Source organism: Haliotis rubra, unplaced genomic scaffold (assembly GCF_003918875.1).
Source record: "Haliotis rubra isolate DU_JTF1 unplaced genomic scaffold, ASM391887v1 Scf1986, whole genome shotgun sequence".
NCBI classification, from domain to species: Eukaryota; Metazoa; Mollusca; class Gastropoda; order Lepetellida; family Haliotidae; genus Haliotis; species Haliotis rubra.
In genome coordinates, this window is record NW_025765987.1 from 1 (window position 1) to 22926 (window position 22926).

The 22926-nt window shown below is 41.7% G+C and overlaps 1 long non-coding RNA gene across 1 annotated transcript; it reads left to right on the top strand.

Annotated features, from left to right (window-relative positions):
- Positions 1-2305: 2305 nt before the first annotated feature.
- Positions 2306-21394, top strand: LOC124275112. The gene is made up of 3 exons (XR_006898210.1): positions 2306-2317; positions 13653-13655; positions 21251-21394. It is a non-coding gene; the product is annotated as an uncharacterized LOC124275112 (long non-coding RNA).
- Positions 21395-22926: the final 1532 nt, after the last annotated feature.

The following is a 22926-nucleotide window of genomic DNA, read 5'->3' on the forward strand; positions in this document are numbered from 1 at the left end:
GTCGTGCCGTCACGGCACGGAGTGTTACCTCCGATCAACACTTAAACGCATGACCGCGATGATGCAATCAGGGATAGACCAGATTAAACCAACATGCTTCCAATGAAGTCGGTAGCTCCGGTGTCGGTTAGCCGGCTAGCGGGTTAGTAGGGTATACGATAATGGAGTTCCAGTACCAAAACTAAGCGTCCTCAAACTTTTATAGTATTAGCAGGTAATATTAGTGGCAAGGCTAAGGAGGTCGACCAAAGCCTTGACTGGCTGAAATAAAGGCTTTGCAGAAACTTTGTTGGAACTGGTCCAGAGCCCCATTGTATGTGCTACTTACATCAGCGACATCATTTATTTCCTTTAGAACACGATTTTGTCTATGAATCCCTGGCCCGAAACTCAAAATAGGTTTTTACCTTCCATTCATAAAATTATAATATAAGTAAATGTGGTCTCCAGTTACAGTTCGCTGGAGGCAGGGCACTTCCGCAATAGGGGTTTTATTCACCCCAGATCGGCACAAAGTTTTCACCCGGAAAGATTTCACAGTGAAGACCAGATTAGCGCTAGCTTATCATCTTGACAGGAGGGCGCATATGCTGGGCTGGAGTATATACAGAACTAGAAGTAAAGTTATGCCAGAAGTCATGCGTTAGAGATCGTCAATACCTTCTCATATGGTAAGTCTTAGGTCAGCCTTCAATGGCAAAAAAGAAACTGTGGCATCATGAAGACTTTCTTTTGTATCCTCTCAACAGGAACCAATTACTTCATTTACTACGCATTTGTATGAACTCACAAAGCATAATTTGCACGTATCCTACCAAATCAGATTTGTTTGATACAGCCATGAACGTCAATATAAACAGTTTTCAAAGGTATTGATAAAATATTGTACTTTAGGATGATACGGCCGTATACACGAGCCTTCGAGTACGAACTAGAAAGCACCTATTGAATCATGTCGCGGTTTGTCAAATTATCCCAACTTTCCTGTATATTATTCAGCAATACAAAATGTCTTACTTTCATAATACATGGGACTGTCAACCTACATGTAAGAGTGATTCGACCTTAGTGTAGCTTGGCCAAGATCACATTTTATTTACACCAATTACCTACAGACATATTAAAAATGTAATCTATTTTAAATTTCTTTTTTCTGTTTATATGAACAATATTTGCGGCGTTAAACAAATTAAAAAAACAAAACAAAAAGACAGAGCATGAACACTAAGTGTGTCAACTGAAAAAGAAACTAAATGCTGATTTGCAAACTAGGTGCCTTTGCTGGCTCATGCGAGGTTTTCTGAACCTACTATGTCACTCATATATTCATTCAATATTTACCATTGTTTGCCTGTGTGACAATATTGAATCAATTACTTCGAAATGTGTTTCAGGATCTATAAAACTCTCTATGTGGTAACAGTCATTATCAGCCTCTTATATCCTAAAGGAACTCTGCTGCAACTATGGATGGGACCCGCGACAAATCAACAGAAGCAATTATAAGAATTAAACTGTCTAGTGCATACTTGCTTGCTAATACTCTTAGTTCACCAAACACCTGCAAAAGACACAAATGCACATCAATTTACACAGTGTACCTCTTAATCATTGTTTTTCCGTTATACTTCATTTTGATAATGTATCAGCCAATTCATTACATGTATTTGAATACTCATGAATCCACACAATACATTTTGAGCAACTATGTAAGTGGATCCTAACCTTGAAGGTGAAATCAACACCGGCTGTTTCTTGCAAGATGCTGTTAACAGTGGCCATGGTGGTCTTCCACATCAGCGACTCCTGTTGGTTTCAGCGATGTCGACAAGGAAACGAGAGTAGTCTTTGCATCTTGCAAGGCCCAACACAAGCATAACTGCTTCAAAATGGTCAGCGTAGGAAGTTCCATCGCTGTACGTTAATAATGGAGCCAACGCCTTACTCATTCATCACAGTTGAACTTCCCATATATAGAGGTATAGCAATAGGAGGTCCATTTACGAAGGGGTGTTAAGTTGCGTATTGCACGAACACAAATCCTATATCTATTGAATCACATGATCAGACGCCCATGAAACTAGGAAATACGATATTTATTATTTGGAAATAGTTGGGTAATATGACAAGCGTGGTATGTATCCACTGCTCTATGTGATGCTTGATAACGGTGTCAATTATCTCGACAAAACGTTAACAGTAACGATTTGCGCTACACATTTGTCCCAGCTCAGTCTATGCCTGATCACAATTTAGTATCCAGGAACATGGAGGTGTTACATCACAGACTTCACAGCCAGACGACGACTTCAACTGTGTGTCCGACCATCTGCCGCTCTCTGTGTTTCTGAATCTTCGTCATGGTTCAACTGACATCACACCCATAACACCTCTAGTTTCTTGGAAAAACTGTGACGATAATATCTTCCAGGCATGAAACCACTGCCTCTAGAAACTCAACCATGACTGACTGACTCAGTTTAGTTTTACGCCACTTTTAGCAATACTCCAGCAATATCACGGTGGGGACACCAGAAATGGGCTTAACACATTGTGCCCATGTGGGGAATCGAACCCAGGTCTTCGGCGTGACGAGCCAACGCTTTAACCACTAGGCTAACCCACCGCCCCTCTCAACCTTGGAAGTAACCACCAGTACAGACAGCCCTTCTCATGTTAATGCGAAATATCATATCGTTGAGAGTATCAGCAATGCAAGTGATGCTAACCTTCCAGCCTCAATCCCACACTAAACCATATTGGTCAAAGAGTGAGTGAGTTTAGTTTTACGCCGCACTCAGCAATATTCCAGTTATATGGTGGCAGTCTGTACATAATCGAGTTTGGACCAGACTGGTCAAAAGAACTTAAACATATGCATGCTCTTCAAAAACATGCACGATAGTTGTGGATCAGTGAAGGGAGTTCACGAGGCATTCAACGTGCAACATGACAGCTTCTGTGCCTACAAACGTCTCAAAATGATTCACAAATACATGGAAAACAAGCTCAACTATTGTGCTCACCTTAACGTGAGGCAACTAACGAGATCAGGATGCTCGGGATGCTATTCTCACTGACTTGGTTGACACATATCATCGTATCCCAGATCGATGCTCATGCTGTTGATCACTGGATTGTCCAGACTCGTTTATTTACAGACTGTCGCTATATAGTTGCGTAAAACTAAATTCACGCACTCACTTATACTTGTGATGGTTCAACTTCAATTAAGGTGCAGAGCGCAAATATACCCTACTTCTGGTCCAAGTCGTCCTGAAACTACATCACAACCAACCACACCATCAGTAACAGTATGTGGTCACTATTGCTTCATTTTATCGCGGGGTGCTGGTTAAAGCGTTCGCTCATCACACCAAAGACCCTGGTTCGATTCCCCATATGGGTACAATGTGTGAAGCCCATTTCTGGTGTCCCCGCCCTGATATTGCTGTAATATTGCTAAAAGCGGCGCAAACCTAAACTCGCTCACTCACGCATTCATTTTATCGATACGGTTCCCCTAAAAAACACTGTACATTTAGAAACAAACAGTTCACCTTCTACAATAGATTTGCACATACTGAGCTGTATATTAACCAACATGATTGAACTGACTGACAAAAGCGAATATAAATGTCACACTTTGTGATATACAATGTCGTACATTTTTTTTTTTTGCACCAAAAGATGTATTATTTGATATAATAAAATGATTTATGTAAACTATATCGTTGGATCGGCATTGTTGGTGAGTAAATAATGAAGCCTACGACTTTATGGGAGACAACTTCTTATTTATTGCATATACCTTAATTGCCTCATACGAACAGAGATCAAAGGAGATTACTTGCCATCAGCCGATTATTTTATTCATTTCAGCCATATCAAAATATTGCACATTTTCCACAATATTTCATGACAGTAGGGGTAGATTCTTTTTCACAATGGTAAGTTATTGTATCAGTTCTTTCGGCCATTTGCTTTTAAATATTTGGAGCCAATGAAGAGTTAATCAGGTGACGGGCCGGGGAAAGCCACATTTCAAAAATGTCTTTTTCAAATAGATTAATTAATTAATGGATTACCGTAACCGGTAAAAGAGTGTTCCCATGTATAATATTGTTTTCACAAGAAACGAATAATCTTTCTTACTCACAAGCGTGGTGTTTAGCAATACCGGTAAAAGATTGTCCCTATTTATGATTCTAAACCACATTGTATAATATTGTTTTCACAAGAAACTGGTAATCTTTCCTACTCACAAGCGCGGTGTTTAGCTTCTTCACTCAGAGTTTATTACTCAAAATGGAACCACCTCCGGTGAGTACATGAGTACATAAAATAGAATGCAGAATATACAAAGTATGCAAGAAGGTAACAGGGAATATACGCAATGATTACTGAAAACTAGAACATATACATTTGATGAATTTAGATAGGTGTTTGATTGTTGAAATTTTAGTACTTGACATCAATTTTTTTATATGTGTAGAGAGATTAGGGAAGGAACAAGAGCTATATTCATAGGTGAGTGGTTGCGTTGTTGGCTAAAATGTGAACATCTACAGATATAATGGAATTCATCCCCAGTTAACTGCGAGTAACAAGGGTTACATACTCTTCTTTTCTTGCGAGATTCGTCCATCTCCTACTTTCTATTGGCAATTTATTTTCAGATAGCAGTATTCAATTTGTCGAGTGAAGGTGAGTTTATAATTTTTTTATAATATTGTCCTTTAGATGAATTATTCATTTCACTGGTCCACGATTGTAAAACTGGTTTTTCAGGATTGATTCAGATTTTGATATGATCCAGGATTGAGTATAATGAAAGGGGTTTACAAATACATCCGGTTTGTTTTACAGATTCATATATATTATCAATATATGATATTATTATTATATGTAATATACCTATTAGTATATTATATTGTGCTAATAATAGAAACAAAACCTGTTGTGATCTAAATATAATTATGAGAAAACATGTCTTGTTTTGTTAAATACGGTAACGTGTTTGAATCACTAAGCCTGTTTGACAGCATAGCCGGGAGGCACATTTCATGTTCATGCAACCGTAACTATTGCCGGGAGATCCACATCAAGTAAGGCTATCTGTTTCGAAAATGTGGCTCTCCCGGCCTGTAACCGTTTATCAAGCTATAGATTCTGTCTGTCAGATAACTCGCTTGGTCCCATGATACATCTGTTTTGCAAACCTGTGGATGGCATAGATCCCTTCCGGAAAGTCTACACATTTCTGGATGGCAGGCGTTTTTGGCGGCGATACCTGGGCGATGGATTTCGTAGCGTTTTGTAGTTTTCTTCATATTCCGACATGTTCTCTATTTCCTCTATCTTCCTGTGCTCGTCAAGATACTCCTTTCCCATAGGAGATGCCACTACCTGTATTTTCTTCCAACGAATCTCATTGCCGGTTTTGTCGAAGAACGATCTTTCGGAGGATTCGATCTCGATTTGCAAGGTGTGTTCGTACACTTCATCTCGAGAGAAATCCTTTTCTACCAACCAATACATTTGTCCTCAGAAACAGTCTGTCTTCGTTCTCTCGAAGTAGGAGTCGTGTTGTTGTAGTACTCTTTCTAGCCCCGCCATAGTTCAAACAGTGCTCATTTCGCCTGTTGGCGATTGGAGGACGATGCGTGTGGAATGGTTGGCGGTTCAGAAGCCGAGAATGCCGTATCGGCTGGCTATTGACCCTACTTTGTTTGTATCCATATTGCGGAGAGCATTTTCCACAAGCAGTTGGGATTGTCTTCGTTTTTGGATGTATGCTGTGACTTCTGCGAAACTGCCTTGCAGAGCTTCGATCTCCTTTTTGCGTAGTTCTGCTCGTTCTTCCCGGATTTGTATTTCCTTTTGTAGTGACTTTTCGGCTCTTCTTTGCCAATTTTCTGCCTTCTCGGACTCCAGTATCTCCAGCTATTTCCTTCCTCGTGTTTGTGTAGACAGAGTAGAAATTTTGCGATAGGCATCTATGTTCGGCATTTCTTGAAAAGGTTGGTCGGATCTTTCTCTGCCCAGCTTTTGTCATTTTTTCTGTCTCCATTGCCATTCGATGTGTGGAGTTGTCAGGAGAAATATGTCTGGATCCATGCCGGATTGATGTAGAGCTGTTGGCTTCTTGCTGGCAGCTAGCACCGTCTTGGTGTCTTCGCCTTTGGCATAGCATCAGAAGTGGGCCTGTTCCACCGTATCTCCTTCTACCGATAGGATGTCCACGTGGAATATTGGAACCCTTCAAAGCCAGAAGTCTCCTATGGCCCAGTCGATGTTTTTCCCAGGAATCTGTGTTGGTTGGACGAATGTGTACTCCGGACGTGACCCATTTTCGAATGTGCATACCACGCGATGAAGATCGTATGCTGTGGACAGTCGGCTAGGACCAAACAGCGGTCTATCTTTTCTGCGAGGCAGAAACCACTGCGCTACTGCTGGTTGTACTACGAATAGACCGTCACCTGCTGGCAAAACCCGCTCCAACACATCTTGCAAAACGTTTTCTGCTCTGTTGGTGGACATGTCGGTGTCTTGGCAGGAGTACAGGGACACTTCTATGTGAGTGCAACCTCGTTGTTTGTACGTCTGGGTGGAGAAAGGTTTTGCGGAAATGCTCGTTTGGACAATCCACGTAGTCAGCAAGATGGCCGCCAATCGGTTCTCGGATTTCTCCAGCTTCGAAGTTGCAAACGACTTGTTGTACAGCTTGGTGTGCATCGTTTTGCTGGACTTTGTTGTCTCTACCCACGTTCTAACATGGTTGCCGACCGAGTGGGTGTTGTCCAGGATGGTGTGCTTTCGATCTTTTGGATCGTGCTGGCAATAGCTCCTGCACTCGTCTTTTGCACCGTGTGGAGAAGTGTCGCATACATTTTGGTTGCTTCGGTTCGCTCTTTGTAGGTGGTGCATAGTATCAAGTGGAGTAGTCCGACGATTTTTTTCGCGTGGCCGTGTTCTCCCGTACACTGGACGCTTTCCTTGTGCTGCATGATGTATTTGCGAGATAGATAGACAAACACGAAGAGGTCGTTGACAAAGGCTGGAAGACCAGAGAGTGGTTGGAGATGGGTTTCCCATAGATTTCGTCGAGATATAGGACACGAGGTTGTTGTCGTGTGTGTTTTCCAGTAGGAGGTGGTGTGTGATCGATTTGCTGCACCGAATACCCATTTTTTGTTAAGTTGCTGAGATTTGTTTTCCCAAAGTTGTTGTTGTCGGAGTGTATCCTGTATGCTGTAGCAACTCCATATGTCTAATTGGAAGTTCGAGCAACCTTGGTGGCGTCGAAAAATGGTTGCTGAAAAATGGGTAGCCCTAGCGAAAATGAGATTCTTATAACCCTATAGCAAAACGGCATTGGGAACACTCTCGATGACTTCATTAGATTAATTAAGACTTAAAAGTTGGACATTTTGCCTTTTTCCGACCGACCCTATGCTCACTTAAGAGTCAATATTTCCAGAAACTATTTGACCGATTTTCATCAAATTTTGCATCCACCTCAGTAGTAGTATATGCAATGGGGCTATGGGATTATGGACTTCCCAAAGGGCTCAATTTTAAATTCAGCCCTTTGGGGGGACCTGGTCCCCTAGCCCCATGTGTGGAACTACTATATGTGAAACCCATTTCTGGTGTCCCCTGCCGTGGTATCGCTGGAATATTGCGTAAAGCCATACTCACTCACTCACTCATTCACTCACTCACTCAAAGACGTTACAGCGGAAGCCAGGCTGTAACACCCGGGCTATAGAGATGTCATACTCCAGTAAATAAAGACATGAATAGCTATGATATCCAAAACAACATGTGCCAGGCTGATTCGGCCCTTGACACATTTCTCAAGAAACAGAGAATTCAGGGGTCAATATCACCAGATTGGCCCATGAGCCACCGCCTTCTGGCATAGGACTCCAGGCAATTATTATACTGACAATAGAATAGGCACAATATTCAGTGTCAACATGCAATGTAAGCAAAATAATGTCAACATGAACATGTCCATGCTCAGGGCATGGCGTGACCAACCAATTGATAGCACCGGGCCAGTTCTACCACCCGTGTAGGTGAAGTAAAGGGGCAGAAGTGGTGTGTTGGGCAAAGGAACACGGTTCCAGGCTCCCAGTGCCCTCAACCACCAGGCTCCCGTCCTCCACCGACACAGGGGCGCAACCCACGGCAAACAGGTTGGTGAACCAAATATGCCCCAGGTCCACACGGGGGTTAAAAGAGCTCTTAGTGTTACCCAGCACCCACCACGATAGAAGTGGCTCTTCACGGGTGCCTTGTAGGGTTAATAAGAGGATTAAAACACAGTCATATGCAGGGTTGGACTTAATAGGGACGTATTTTTAGAAATATACTGTAAAGAAGATTTAAAACTGCGTTGTTTTAGCAATGGCTCATCAGCCGCTACATATAAACGATGAAATCGTGAGGTTTTTGAAGGCTCAAGGCAAAGCCTTAGGCCGTAGTGATGGATTGAGTTGATTATTTGAAGTACCAGTATTGGTGAAGTTCAGATTTAGGTACTGGGACAGTTTTGCATCACAACATGAAGAGGGGGATTTCCCCGACGTCCAAATGTCTTCAAAAATGTTTAAAGGATCTCTAAACAGGATTTTCGTAAGTGCTTCAAGGGTTGATAATGTATATTAACGGGAGCTAGTCCAAGACCAGTATGGAGCTCATGGATCGTTGAACCATGCTATTAATATGTGAGGAATTGTAGAAGACAGGAACATCAATAAAACGTTCAGGTTTGTACATATTTCTTCTTGGTGATGAAGGATTCCAGCAATTTACCCTCAGTGTTTGTAGTAGTATCACCACAGGGAGTAGGTTATGGCCATTTAAAATCCACCATAACAATACAGGGTTTCTTCGGTTGGTAATAGAGTGAGTGAGTTTAGTTTTACGCCACACTCGGAATATATAGAGATCAAAATATAACAGCAACGTTCAAGGGAAGTCCCACCACAACGGATTTAAATGTTTCCAACACACAGAATGCTGAGGGTGTAAAATCCTGACCAAAACTGTAAGTCATTGAAATTAGTAATTAGTTTTATACAATGGCACAGTTCAATATTTTTGGAATAACCTATCTTTTGGGAAGATTAATTTTTGGATCTACCCAACACAATTTTGGTAAGCGACATGAATGGATGTATTTCGGACACATCCATGTCCTCAAGGTATCCGCAAGTATTTGGAAAGCTCACATTATCACTCACTTGATTGTGTGGTCAAGATTCGTTTATATACAGGTTCTCATCTCATGCGGCATTCATGCATGATGGAATGTAGATCACCTGTTGACTTGAATCCGTATGTATAAATATTAAGCACACGAATGAAAACAACAAAGATGTTGACAAAATTTATACTCAAGGGGTACCTTTCTGTCTTTATTCACAACTGCAACACATACAATGTTAGCTGGAGTCGTTCAACCATTCAATTGATATAAGTTTTATTCAATGCCAAACTAAAACTTTCATATATTGACTTCTTTATAGTTAAAAGTACTGATTATTACTGACAGCCTTTAAGATAGACGTCTAGGTTCTGAACCAGCACCACCTTTCCTGTGTAAATCAGCTTCCGGCGGTTGAAGTGCCAGACAACCAGTTCAGCTTCCTCTGGTTCCATTGGTACAAAACACATCATCTACAGACATAAAAACAACCATGTTGAGTTTTTCGTTCATTTTATAAACACGATCAGATGGTTTAAATATGTTTGCGTCAGTGTGGACAAAAATCATTATGTCATTATTAATGCGTTCATTAAAATGACACTAATTAAATACTGGACACATAAGATGTTTTCAATATATCGAAGATAGTTAACTGCAGAATAAACCCATGAGTGTTGCTTTAGATTATCTTCTGTTTAAAACAGACATTTATCGAGTCCACAATATACCTGAATAGGAAGCCCTCCGAGAACTCTGTAAATGAGACTGTGGTGATTGTCTAGTCTGTACTTGAAGCTTTCCTCCAGATTGTCTCGTATTTCCTCTTTGTATTCTTCACTGGTTAGATCTGATATGCACAAGTACATACGATGACACAAGTAATATTGGTTGTATAATTACTTTAGAGTGAAGTGTTGTTTTCGCATACATCATGACATCATTATTCCTTTAGAACTTATATGGCGAAGAAACTCAAAATAGTTTTACCTTCCATTCTGTAAATTACATCCCATAAGTAAATGTGGTCTCCAGTTAGGTTCGCTGGAGGCAGGGCACTTACAATAAGGGTTTTGTTCACCCCAGATCAGCTGCAAGTTTTCACCAGGAAAAGAGATTTCACAGTGAAGTCAGATTAGAGAGTCCCTAGTCATGTAACTATAATATGGTAAGTCTTGGGTCAGCCTTCAATAGCAAAAGAGAAACTATGGGATCATGAACTTTCTTTTGTATCTCTCCAACAGGAACCAATTACTTCATTTACTACGCATTTGTGTAATTTCACAAAGAATAATTTGCACGTGTCCACAAATCGTTGTGTTGATACAACCATGAACGTCAATATAAACAGCTTTCAAAGGTATTGATAAAATATTGTACTTTGTACAATGCTTCCGTATACTGACCTTCAGTACTGACAGAAAAAGCACCTATTGAATCATATGCGGTTGTCCGATATCCCAAGTTTCCTGTATATATACGGCGATTCAAAATATGTACTTTCCTGGCCATGGGACTGTCAACCTACATGTAAGTGGTCGACCTTAGTGTAGCAAGCGAAGGTCATTTTATTACACCAATTACCTGCAGACATATTAAAAATGTAATCTATTTTTAAATTTCTTTTCCTGTTATGAACAATATTTGTAGCGTTAAACAAATTAAAAAAAAAAACAAAATGAAAACAAAGCATGAACACTAAGTGTGTCAACTGAAAGAAACTAAATGCTGATTGCAAACTAGGTGCATTGTCCTAGCTCATGCGAGGGTTTTCTGCCCTTTGGGTTTTCTGAACCTACTATGTCACTCATATATTCATTCAATATTTACCATTGTTTGCCTGTGTGACAATCAATGAATTCGAAATGTGTTTCAGGATCTATAAAACACTCTATGTGGTAACAGTCATTATCACCCTCTTATATCCAAAAGGAACTCTGCTGCAACTATGGATTGGACCCGCGACAAATCAACAGAAGCAATTATAAAGGTAGACTGTCTAGTGCATACTTACTTGCTAATACTCTTGGTTCACCAAATACCTGCAAAAAGACACAAATGCACATCAATTTACACAGTGTACCTCTTAATCATTGTTTGTTTTCCGTTATACTTCATTTGATAATGTGTCAGCCAATTAATTATTTGAATACTCATGAATCCAGACAGTACATTTTGAGCAACTGTATGAAAGTGGATCTAACCTTGAAGATGAAATCAACACCGGCTGTTTCTTGCAAGATGCTGTTAACAGTGGCCATGGTGGTCTTAACATCAGCCACACCTGTTGGTTCAACGATGTCGACAAAGGAAACGAGAGTAGTCTTTGCATCTTGCAAGGCCCAACACAAGCATAACTGCTAAAATGGCAAGCGTAGGACGTTCCATCGCTGTACGTTAATGTGGAGCCAACGCCTTACTCATTCATCACAGTTGAACTTCCCATATATAGAGGTATAGCAATAGGGAGGTCCATTTACGAAAAGGGGTGTTAAGTTGCGTATTGCACGAACACAAATCCTATATCTATGGAATCACATGATCAGATGCCCATGAAACTAGGAAATACGATAATTATTTTTTGGAAATAGTTGGGTAATATGGGAAGCATAGGGTGTTTCACTGCTGTATGTTATGCTTCAACACTTCATGACATGATATCTATAGATTTGCACAAGACGTTTCGGTGTAGCTACTAACATCTTGATAACGTTGTCAGTATCTCGACCAAAACGTTAACAGTAACGATTTGCGCTACACATTTGTCCCAGCTCAGTCTATGCCTGATCACAAATTAGCATCCCACACTGACTAAAACCCTAATATGAGCAATTTCTTACATTATTTCACATTCAAGATCACCCCACCCACCCCAATCGCTCAACTGCCATCACACCAGCCTGCCACCCCTCTCCCCTACTGACACTACCCCCACCTCCCCTACAGACACCTCCACATACATACATGCACAGAGAGACAGAGAGAGAGAGACAGAGAGAGAGACTTGAATAAGATACATCCGGACCTCTTTTATGTAAAAATTACATGTAGTGTTCATCTGCTGCTTGTCACTACATACTTCTCATAACCTTGTTGTAGTCACATTCAGCTTGACAACGGTGTAAGGATCTACCGTGGGACATATTACTCTGTGAGATTAACAAGACATTGTCATATGCTTGTGACATCTGAAGGTGAGTTTTGCCATATCAATTAACCTTTCATGATATCGTTAGATCAAATTTGTCTTATATATTTCAAGCCTTTGTGTAAATGAATGAATGAATGAATGAATATTGCTTTATGCTGCATCAGCAAATTTCAAGCTATTCGCGCCGAGAACCAGCTTGTCTCAATTACTAATTGAAAGCCAATCGATATCAAAGACTGTAAAAAATATTAGTCATATGTCACAAGTAATTGAACAGTGAGTGAGTGAGTTAGGATTTTTTTCAGTCACGTAGGCAATACTTCAGCCATATCGTGACTAAGTCAAGTTATATATATATCATAATTAAAAGTAAATTATAAACACCTGTCACCGAAGGGCATTAAAACAACTAGGTTATAGCAGAGAGAAATTTAAAACCCCGGGACCGTTCTTCCCGCATGGACCCCAGCTGGATTTACACCATCCCTTCAGATGTTAGCAATTTTTTACTTTCTAGCCATAACTTAAAATGGCATATATACTGCAGTTAAAATAGTAGTAAGTTTGAATTTACTTTGAAAGTTTTGGGACTTACGTACCTTCTCAGGAGGTCAATAATTTTACAATACGTTAACCCCCTTCGAGGATACAGCCACCAACAATCTCAGTTCTTAATTCAAACTACTAATCATAAATCATTTTTCCATTTACACAACTTTAATAAAAAATCTAATAACTCCATTTCTTTTTAAAATGCAATGATTAAATGATAATTCACACTAGAAAGATCCTTCATTGTTCTGCCAATGAAATACTTATCCCTTGTGATGGAAAAATACAAGTAATGTTAAAAACTAACAATTAGTCTAAAGTTATATCTTGTGATAAAGATCAATATATTTGAAAAATGATCAAATCTTGTGGTTATGAACCAGTGTGAAAAGCTGTTAAAGTTGAAACATTAAAATATGATTGTCTTATCAATGTTGTATCCACACGTTTCATGGTGAACAGACAAGACATTGTCATATGCTTCGTGACATCTGAAGGTGAGTTTTGCCATATCAATTAACCTTTTCATGATATCGTTAGATCAAATTTGTCTTATATATTTCAAGCCTTTGTGTAAATGAATGAATGAATGAATGAATATTGCTTTATGCTGCATCAGCAACTTTCAAGCTATTCGCGCCGAGAACCAGCTTGTCTCAATTACTAATTGAAAGCCAATCGATATCAAAGACTGTTATCACTCATGATCGGCTGTATATCATGTAGTTTGTTTGTGGTTTTGTGTATCCCATTTCGATTGCCAGCTGTATTTAAAATATTGCCTCATAACAGGCTCACAATCAGTATACGGGGTCTCAGTGCATCTGGCGGGTTGTTCGAGAGCAGGTTGTACTGCTTCATCAACGATGCCACGATGCCCTTACGATAGTCAGTACGGGAACTAGGTGTTAACCACGAGACGTGCACCTGCCGTTACAATAGTCAAGTATACTAACTAGGTGTTTGCCACGAGACGTGCACCTGCCGTTACAATAGTCAGTACTAACTAGGTGTTTGCCACGAGAAGTCCACCTGCCGTTACAATAGTCAGTACTAACTGGGTGTTTGCCACGGGACGTGCACCTGCCGTTAATAGTCAGTACTAACTAGGTATTTGCCACGAGACGTGTACCTGCCGTTACAATAGTCAGTACTAACTAGGTGTTAGCCACGAGACGTGCACCTGCCGTTACAATAGTCAGTACTAACTGGGTGTTTGCCACGAGACGTGCACTGCCGTTACAATAGTCAAGTACTAACTAGGTGTTGCCACGAGACGTGCACCTGCCGTTACAATAGTCAGTACTAACTAGGTGTTTGCCACGAGACGTGCACCTGCCGTTACAATAGTCAGTACTAACTAGGTGTTTGCCACGGGACGTGCACCTGCCGTTACAATAGTCAGTACTAACTAGGTGTTTTGCCACGGGACGTGCACCTGCCGTTACAATGGTCAGTACTAACTGGGTGTTTGCCACGAGACGTGCACCTGCCGTTACAATAGTCAGTACTAACTAGGTGTTTGCCACGGACGTGCACCTGCCGTTACAATAGTCAGTACTAACTAGGTGTTTGCCACGAGACGTGCACCTGCCGTTACAATAGTCAGTACTAACTAGGTGTTTGCCACGAGACGTGCACCTGCCGTTACAATAGTCAATTACTAACTAGGTGTTTGCCACGAGACGTGCACCTGCCGTTACAATAGTCGAGTACTAACTGGGTGTTTGCCACGGACGTGCACCTGCCGTTACAATAGTCAGTACTAACTGGGTGTTTGCCACGAGACGTGCACCTGCCGTTACAATAGTCAAGTACTAACTGGGTGTTTGCCACGAGACGTGCACCTGCCGTTACAATAGTCAGGTACTAACTAGGTGTTTGCCACGAGACGTGCACCTGCCGTTACAATAGTCAGGTACTAACTAGGTGTTTGCCACGAGACGTGCACCTGCCGTTACAATAGTCAGTACTAACTGGGTGTTTGCCACGGGACGTGCACCTACCGTTAATAGTCAGTACTAACTGGGTGTTTGCCACGAGACGTGCACCTGCCGTTACAATAGTCGGTACTAACTGGGTGTTTTGCCACGAGACGTGCACCTGCCGTTACAATAGTCAGTACTAACTAGGTGTTTGCCACGAGACGTGCACCTGCCGTTACAATAGTCAGTACTAACTGGGTGTTTGCCACGGGACGTGCACCTGCCGTTACAATAGTCAGTACTAACTGGGTGTTTGCCACGAGACGTGCACCTGCCGTTACAATAGTCGGTACTAACTAGGTGTTTTGCCACGGACGTGCACCTGCCGTTACAATAGTCGCCACGGACGTACTAACTGGGTGTTTGCCACGAGACGTGCACCTGCCGTTACAATAGTCAGTACTAACTGGGTGTTTGCCACGGGACGTGCACCTGCCGTTACAATAGTCAATTACTAACTAGGTGTTTGCCACGGACGTGCACCTGCCGTTACAATAGTCGAGTACTAACTGGGTGTTTGCCACGAGACGTGCACCTGCCGTTAATAGTCAGTACTAACTGGGTGTTTGCCACGAGACGTGCACCTGCCGTTACAATAGTCAGTACTAACTAGGTGTTTGCCACGAGACGTGCACCTGCCGTTACAATAGTCAGTACTAACTAGGTGTTTGCCACGGACGTGCACCTGCCGTTACAATAGTCAGTACTAACTAGGTGTTTGCCACGAGACGTGCACCTGCCGTTACAATGGTCGGTACTAACTGGGTGTTTGCCACAGGACGTGCACCTGCCGTTAATAGTCAGTACTAACTAGGTGTTTTGCCACGAGACGTGTACCTGCCGTTACAATAGTCAGTTACTAACTAGGTGTTTGCCACGAGACGTGCACCTGCCGTTACATAGTCATTACTAACTGGGTGTTTGCCACCAGACGTGCACCTGCCGTTACAATAGTCAGTACTAACTAGGTGTTTGCCACGAGACGTGCACCTGCAGCCGTTACAATAGTCGGTACTAACTAGGTGTTTGCCACGGGACGTGCACCTGCCGTTACAATAGTCAGTACTAACTGGGTGTTTGCCACGAGGACGTGCACCTGCCGTTACAATAGTCAGTACTAACTAGGTGTTTGCCACGAGGACGTGCACCTGCCGTTAATAGTCAGTACTAACTGGGTGTTTGCCACGGGGACGTGTACCTGCCGTTACAATAGTCGGTACTAACTAGGTGTTTGCCACGGGGACGTGCACCTGCCGTTACAATAGTCGAGTACTAACTAGGTGTTTTGCCACGAGACGTGCACCTGCCGTTACAATAGTCAGTACTAACTGGGTGTTTGCCACGAGACGTGCACCTGCCGTTACAATAGTCAGTACTAACTGGGTGTTTGCCACGAGACGTGCACCTGCCGTTACAATAGTCGAGGTACTAACTGGGTGTTTGCCACAGGACGTGCACCTGCCGTTACAATGAGTCAGTACTAACTAGGTGTTTGCCACGAGGACGTGCACCTGCCGTTACAATAGTCAGTACTAACTAGGTGTTTGCCACGAGACGTGCACCTGCCGTTACAATAGTCGGTACTAACTAGGTGTTTGCCACGGACGTGCACCTGCCGTTACAATAGTCAGTACTAACTACGTGTTTGCCACGGACGTGCACCTACCGTTACAATAGTCAGTACTAACTAGGTGTTTGCCACGAGACGTGCACCTGCCGTTACAATAGTCAGTACTAACTGGGTGTTTGCCACGAGACGTGCACCTGCCGTTACAATAGTCAGTACTAACTAGGTGTTTGCCACGAGACGTGCACCTGCCGTTACAATAGTCAGTACTAACTAGGTGTTTGCCACGAGACGTGCACCTGCCGTTACAATAGTCAGTACTAACTAGGTGTTTGCCACGAGACGTGCACCTGCCGTTACAATAGTCAGTACTAACTAGGTGTTTGCCACGAGACGTGCACCTGCCGTTACAATAGTCAGTACTAACTAGGTGTTTGCCACGAGGACGTGCACCTGCCGTTACAATAGTCAAGTACTAACTGGGTGTTTGCCACGAGACGTGCACCTGCCGTTACAATAGTCAGTACTAACTAGGTGTTTGCCACGAGGACGTGCACCTGCCGTTACAATAGTCAGTACTAACTGGGTGTTTTGCCACGGGACGTGCACCTGCCGTTAATAGTCAGTACTAACTAGGTGTTTGCCACGAGACGTGCACCTGCCGTTACAATAGTCAAGTACTAACTGGGTGTTTGCCACGAGACGTGCACCTGCCGTTACAATAGTCAGTACTAACTAGGTGTTTGCCACGAGACGTGCACCTGCCGTTACAATAGTCAGTACTAACTAGGTGTTTGCCACGGACGTGCACCTGCCGTTACAATATAGTACTAACTGGGTGTTTGCCACGAGACGTGCACCTGCCGTTACAATAGTCAGTACTAACTAGGTGTGTTTGCCACGGGACGTGCACCTGCCGTTACAATAGTCAGTACTAACTAGGGTGTTTGCCACGAGGACGTGCACCTGCCGTTAATAGTCATTACTAACTAGGTGTTTGCCACGGGACGTGCACCTGCCGTTACAATAGTCAGTACTAACTAGGTGTTTGCCACGAGACGTGCACCTGCCGTTACAATAGTTCAGTACTAACTAGGTGTTTGCCACGAGACGTGCACCTGCCGTTACAATAGTCAGTACTAACTAGGTGTTTGCCACGAGACGTGCACCTGCCGTTACAATAGTTAGTACTAACTAGGTGTGTGCCACCAGACGTGCACCTGCCGTTACAATAGGCAGTACTAACTAGGTGTTTGCCACGAGACGTGTACCTGCCGTTACAATAGTCAGTATTAACTAGGTGTTTGCCACGAGACGTGCACCTGCCGTTAATAGTCAGTACTAACTAGGTGTTTGCCACGAGACGTGTACCTGCCGTTACAATAGTCAGTACTAACTAGGTGTTTGCCACGAGACGTGCACCTGCCGTTACAATAGTCAGTACTAACTAGGTGTTTGCCACGAGACGTGCACCTACCGTTAATAGTCAGTACTAACTAGGTGTTTGCCACGAGACGTGTACCTGCCGTTACAATAGGCAGTACTAACTAGGTGTTTGCCACGAGACGTGCACCTGCCGTTACAATAGTCAGTACTAACTAGGTATTTGCCACGAGACGTGCACCTGCCGTTACAATAGGCAGTACTCACTAGGTATTTGCCACGAGACGTGCACCTGCCGTTACAATAGTCAGTACTAACTAGGTGTTTGAAACGAGACGTGCACCTGCCGTTAATAGTCAGTACTAACTAGGTGTTTGCCACGAGACGTGTACCTGCCGTTACAATAGTCAGTACTAACTAGGTGTTTGCCACGAGACGTGCACCTGCCGTTACAATAGTCAGTACTAACTAGGTGTTTGCCACGAGACGTGCACCAGCCGTTACAATAGTCAGTACTAACTAGGTATTTGCCACGAGACGTGCACCTGCCGTTACAATAGTCAGTACTAACTAGGTGTTTGCCATGAGACGTGCACCTGCCGTTACAATTTTCAGTACTAACTAGGTGTTTGCCACGAGGACGTGCACCTGCCGTTACAATATTCAGTACTAACTAGGTGTTTGCCACGAGACGTGCACCTGCCGTTACAATAGTCAGTACTAACTAGGTGTTTGCCACGAGACGTGCACCTGCCGTTACAATAGTCAGTACTAACTAGGTGTTTGCCACGAGACGTGCACCTGCCGTTACAATAGTCAGTACTAACTAGGTATTTGCCACGAGACGTGCACCTGCCGTTACAATAGGCAGTACTCACTAGGTATTTGCCACGAGACGTGCACCTGCTGTTACAATAGTCAGTACTAACTAGGTGTTTGCCACGAGACGTGCACCTGCCGTTAATAGTCAGTACTAACTAGATGTTTGCCACGAGACGTGCACCAGCCGTTACAATAGACAGTACTAACTAGGTGTTTGCCACGAGACGTGCACCAGCCGTTACAATAGTCAGTACTAACTAGGTGTTTGCCGCGAGACGTGCACCTGCCGTTAATAGTCAGTACTAACTAGGTGTGTGCCACGAGACATGACCTGCCGTTACAATATTCAATACTAACTAGGTGTTTGCCACGAGACGTGCACCTGCCGTTACAATATTCAGTACTAACTAGGTGTGTGCCACGAGACGTGCACCTGCCGTTACAATAGGCAGTACTACAGTGGCATTGTGGTTATCAATGTGAAAAGTCAGTGAGAGTGATAAATATTCCAATTTGGAACGTTGAAAGCAATTTGGAGTCTCAGAGAAAATGTACCGGTGACTACACATTCCATTTCACGACAAAACGATCACAAAATCGATTAAATTTAATATATTACACCTTTTATTAATACGAATCATTAAAATATATAGCATGTTACAGCTTGCAGTTAGATAAGAGTAATATCACTAAACTGAAAACCGTTACATATTCAGATAAGAAAGATTATTTTACCATATCACATGACATATATATGACATTAAAATATAATGCAAAGAGTAGAACAGGCCCTGGAATGTTATCAAAATGCTTAACATGGACAAACTCAGAGTTTGAAATTTTAAATGAGTAATAATGTCAGAGGGCCTATTGCTATGTGTGAAATTTGAAAGTGCATTTTGCGCAGTTCTTAAATAAAAACAAGGAAACGGAACCACATGTTTTTCTTTGTTTTTATCTGCAATAAAAACCTGAATAGGAAAATGAATGAACGGTGGTAATGAACCAGTCATCAAATTTGAGATTTCAACCAACTCTCAACGCTAAGTGTCCTTTTATATGGACGAGACTATTTACCTTTAAAATTCAAAACCAAATTCACATGTAAAAGTAGAATAGGTTCTCAGTTTGTTTCAACTACTTCCAGTGTTACTGCCTGCTTGCGATACTTCATGCTTCCATTTATTTACATAATTACTATAAACGACCTCTGAACTATTGTGAAACAATTTAAGATGTGGCACAAGAAAACAAGCCAGTGTTTGAGCCCTAAAGTAAAGAAAGAGGTTATATAGTTGCCGCTTGCACCACAGGTATAAAGGACAGCGTATTTGAGCATGTACGTACTAGTTGTGTGGATGTGTGCGCTATATAAATATCCCATCATCATCATCATTTGTCCCTAGTTCAGTACCAACTGATGCATTGCAGTTAGAATTTGAAGAGAAAACTACTACTGAGCAGGGTCCGTGTTGCTTCATTTCCATCAGATGACAACTGAGACTACAACAGTAGCTATAGGCAGCAGAATTTAAGAACATTCGAAAAAACCATGAAAACAAGAAAATCTGCCAAGAATGTGGGTGTTATCAAGAGGTAATTTACCTTTCGAATTCAGGGACAAATCACACTAATGCATGACAGCTGAAGACATGTTTCGTCGACGAAATTTCATTATTTTAGAACAAGCAACAGAGAAGGCCACAACAACTGAACAGCGTTTTAAATATGGCTTGAAAAAACTCTTTAATCTGCTTTCTAATGTTGCGAAATTTGGTGATGATGAAGATGGCAAGGCAAGTGAAGTTGGGGCGTTCATTCATTTTGTGGATCTGAATTAGAGAATTAAAGAGATTGATGTTAGAGTATGAAATTGACTATGTCAAACTCGTTGATGCTGTATGCCGTGGAATCACTCTGTATACTGTTCGACGTGGTGGTGATCGGCTGAATATTCATTCCCGCTATATCACGGCTGAGGACACCAGAAACGCTAAGCCGCCAGTCTACCCTACCGTCCCTTGTCTGAACAGTTGGACACGTATGATAAATAGCTAAATGACTGCAGCTTATCAAACCTTGTTCATTCTCAATGACAAAAACGGGAGAAAAAGACGGGATTCTGGACGGAAATCTGTATGTTTCCTGACACACAAAAGTCAGCTTTTCATGTTCTTGGTAGGGATGCCATTAGGAGCATGTGTGATGCAGCTGGTGTGAAGCATCCCGAGTTGTCTACATCATCAAAACAAAGGCACAGAATAAGTTACAATATGTGCCTAACTGAGAAGTTCCTACCACTGAAACAGAATATTTCTACAAACATATGGGTCACAGCAAGGGTGTCAATGAAGGTTTATTCTAGGTTCCTGTGCCAATTCAAGAACTTACTAAAGTTGGGAAACACCTACTTCACCCTGAGGCGAGTATGAACAGCTGTTCTTGACGAGTACAGTTTGAAGAGTCATGCAGTGTCTGTTCTCTATGCGTAGTCAATGCATTATCTGTACAAAATCACTATTAACAATTACAAGTCTATATATCCCCCGCCGCAATGCTGTATTCAGCAGACCCTGAAGCATTCCTATATAACATAGAAAAAGTCTACGAAAATATCAGTGGTGGAACAAGGTCAAATTCGACCCTCAAGGTCATAGGGGTCATCTTCGCTTTCGAAATCTTAGACGGAAATGCAAGCTTTTTTGTAATCTACTCAATTGTGTCATGTTACATATCAAATTAAAGCTCAGATTACAGGCTTTTCTCATCATACTGTTCTATTTTTTTAAAAGAACATTCCGAAAAATATGAAAATCGTACCCGGACATCCACATGTATATGTATGCTACGATTATGCCAAACATTTCATTTTTTAATTGTGTGACAATTTTTAACATGAAGAAATATTGTGATGGATATGTAAAGATGCACATGTAAGAGACATAGATTGAGATGCACTCACTTGTGCAGTGTGTGCCGTGGTTGTGCATGTCTGAGTGCTCAAAGGCTTGACCTCAGTGATGAATGATGCAATCAGAGAACTGTTGTAAAATATTTTGGAAAAGGACATTGCAATTCTGTCAAACAAGATTAGCTAATGAATGTTAGTAATTCATAATGAAATACCATTTATGAAGTTGAGTAATACACAACTCTCTTACATAACTTTCAATCAACAAAATGATTTGTTTTTCATCATTGTACCTGATGAAAATGTGTTGATATAAAACATTGATCGTTCATTCTATTTCATTATTATTTTGAATGACTATTGGGTGATACATATCCATCACAATATTTCTTCATGTTAAAAATTGTCACACAATTGAAAAATGAAATGTTTGGCGTAATCGTAGCATACATATACATGTGGATGTCGGGATACGATTTTCATATGTTTCGGAATGTGTTTTTTTTAAAAAGAACACATATGATGAGACTCATCCCTATTAAACCATATATTTCTGAAAGGCCTGTATTCTGAGCTTTAATTTGATATATAACATGACACAATTGAGTAGATTACAAAAAAGTTTGCATTTTCATCTAAGATTTCGAAAGCGAAGATGACCCCTATGACCTTGAGAGTCGAATTTGACCTTGTTCCACCACTGATATTTTCGTAGACTTTTTATATGTTATATAGGAATGCTTCAGGGTCTTAAACAGTTGAAATCATTTCTGTTGCAATTTGTGGTTGGTAAGGTCAAAATCTAACCAGGATGACTGGACTAAATGTCTTCAAATTTGGTGACGGCCTACATTAGGGGATTACGCAGATACCAGTCGATTTTGGGTGACCTTGACCTTATTTCCAAGGTCACCACGACATTTGACCACTTTTCAAACTTTGTTAACGCGATATATCATGCACTGTTGTACCCAATGTCGTAATTAGGTACAGTCTACATTGGGGAATGACGCAGACATCAGTCAATTTGGGTGACCTTGACCTTATCTTCAATTTCACCATGACACCTTGACCACTTTTCAAACCTTTGTTAACGCGATATCTCGTAAACGTTATGTCGACAGCCTACATTGGATGATTACGCAGACACCAGTCATTTCCGGGAGACCATGACCATATTTTCACGGCCACATGACACCTTTCAAAATCTTGCTAATGCGACATCCCATGAACCGTTACACCCGATGTCAAGCCAGTTCTTTCAATGTCGCTTTGGGAAATATGCAGCCTTCATCTTATGGACAGAACAGTATCTTGATCATGCGCACAAAT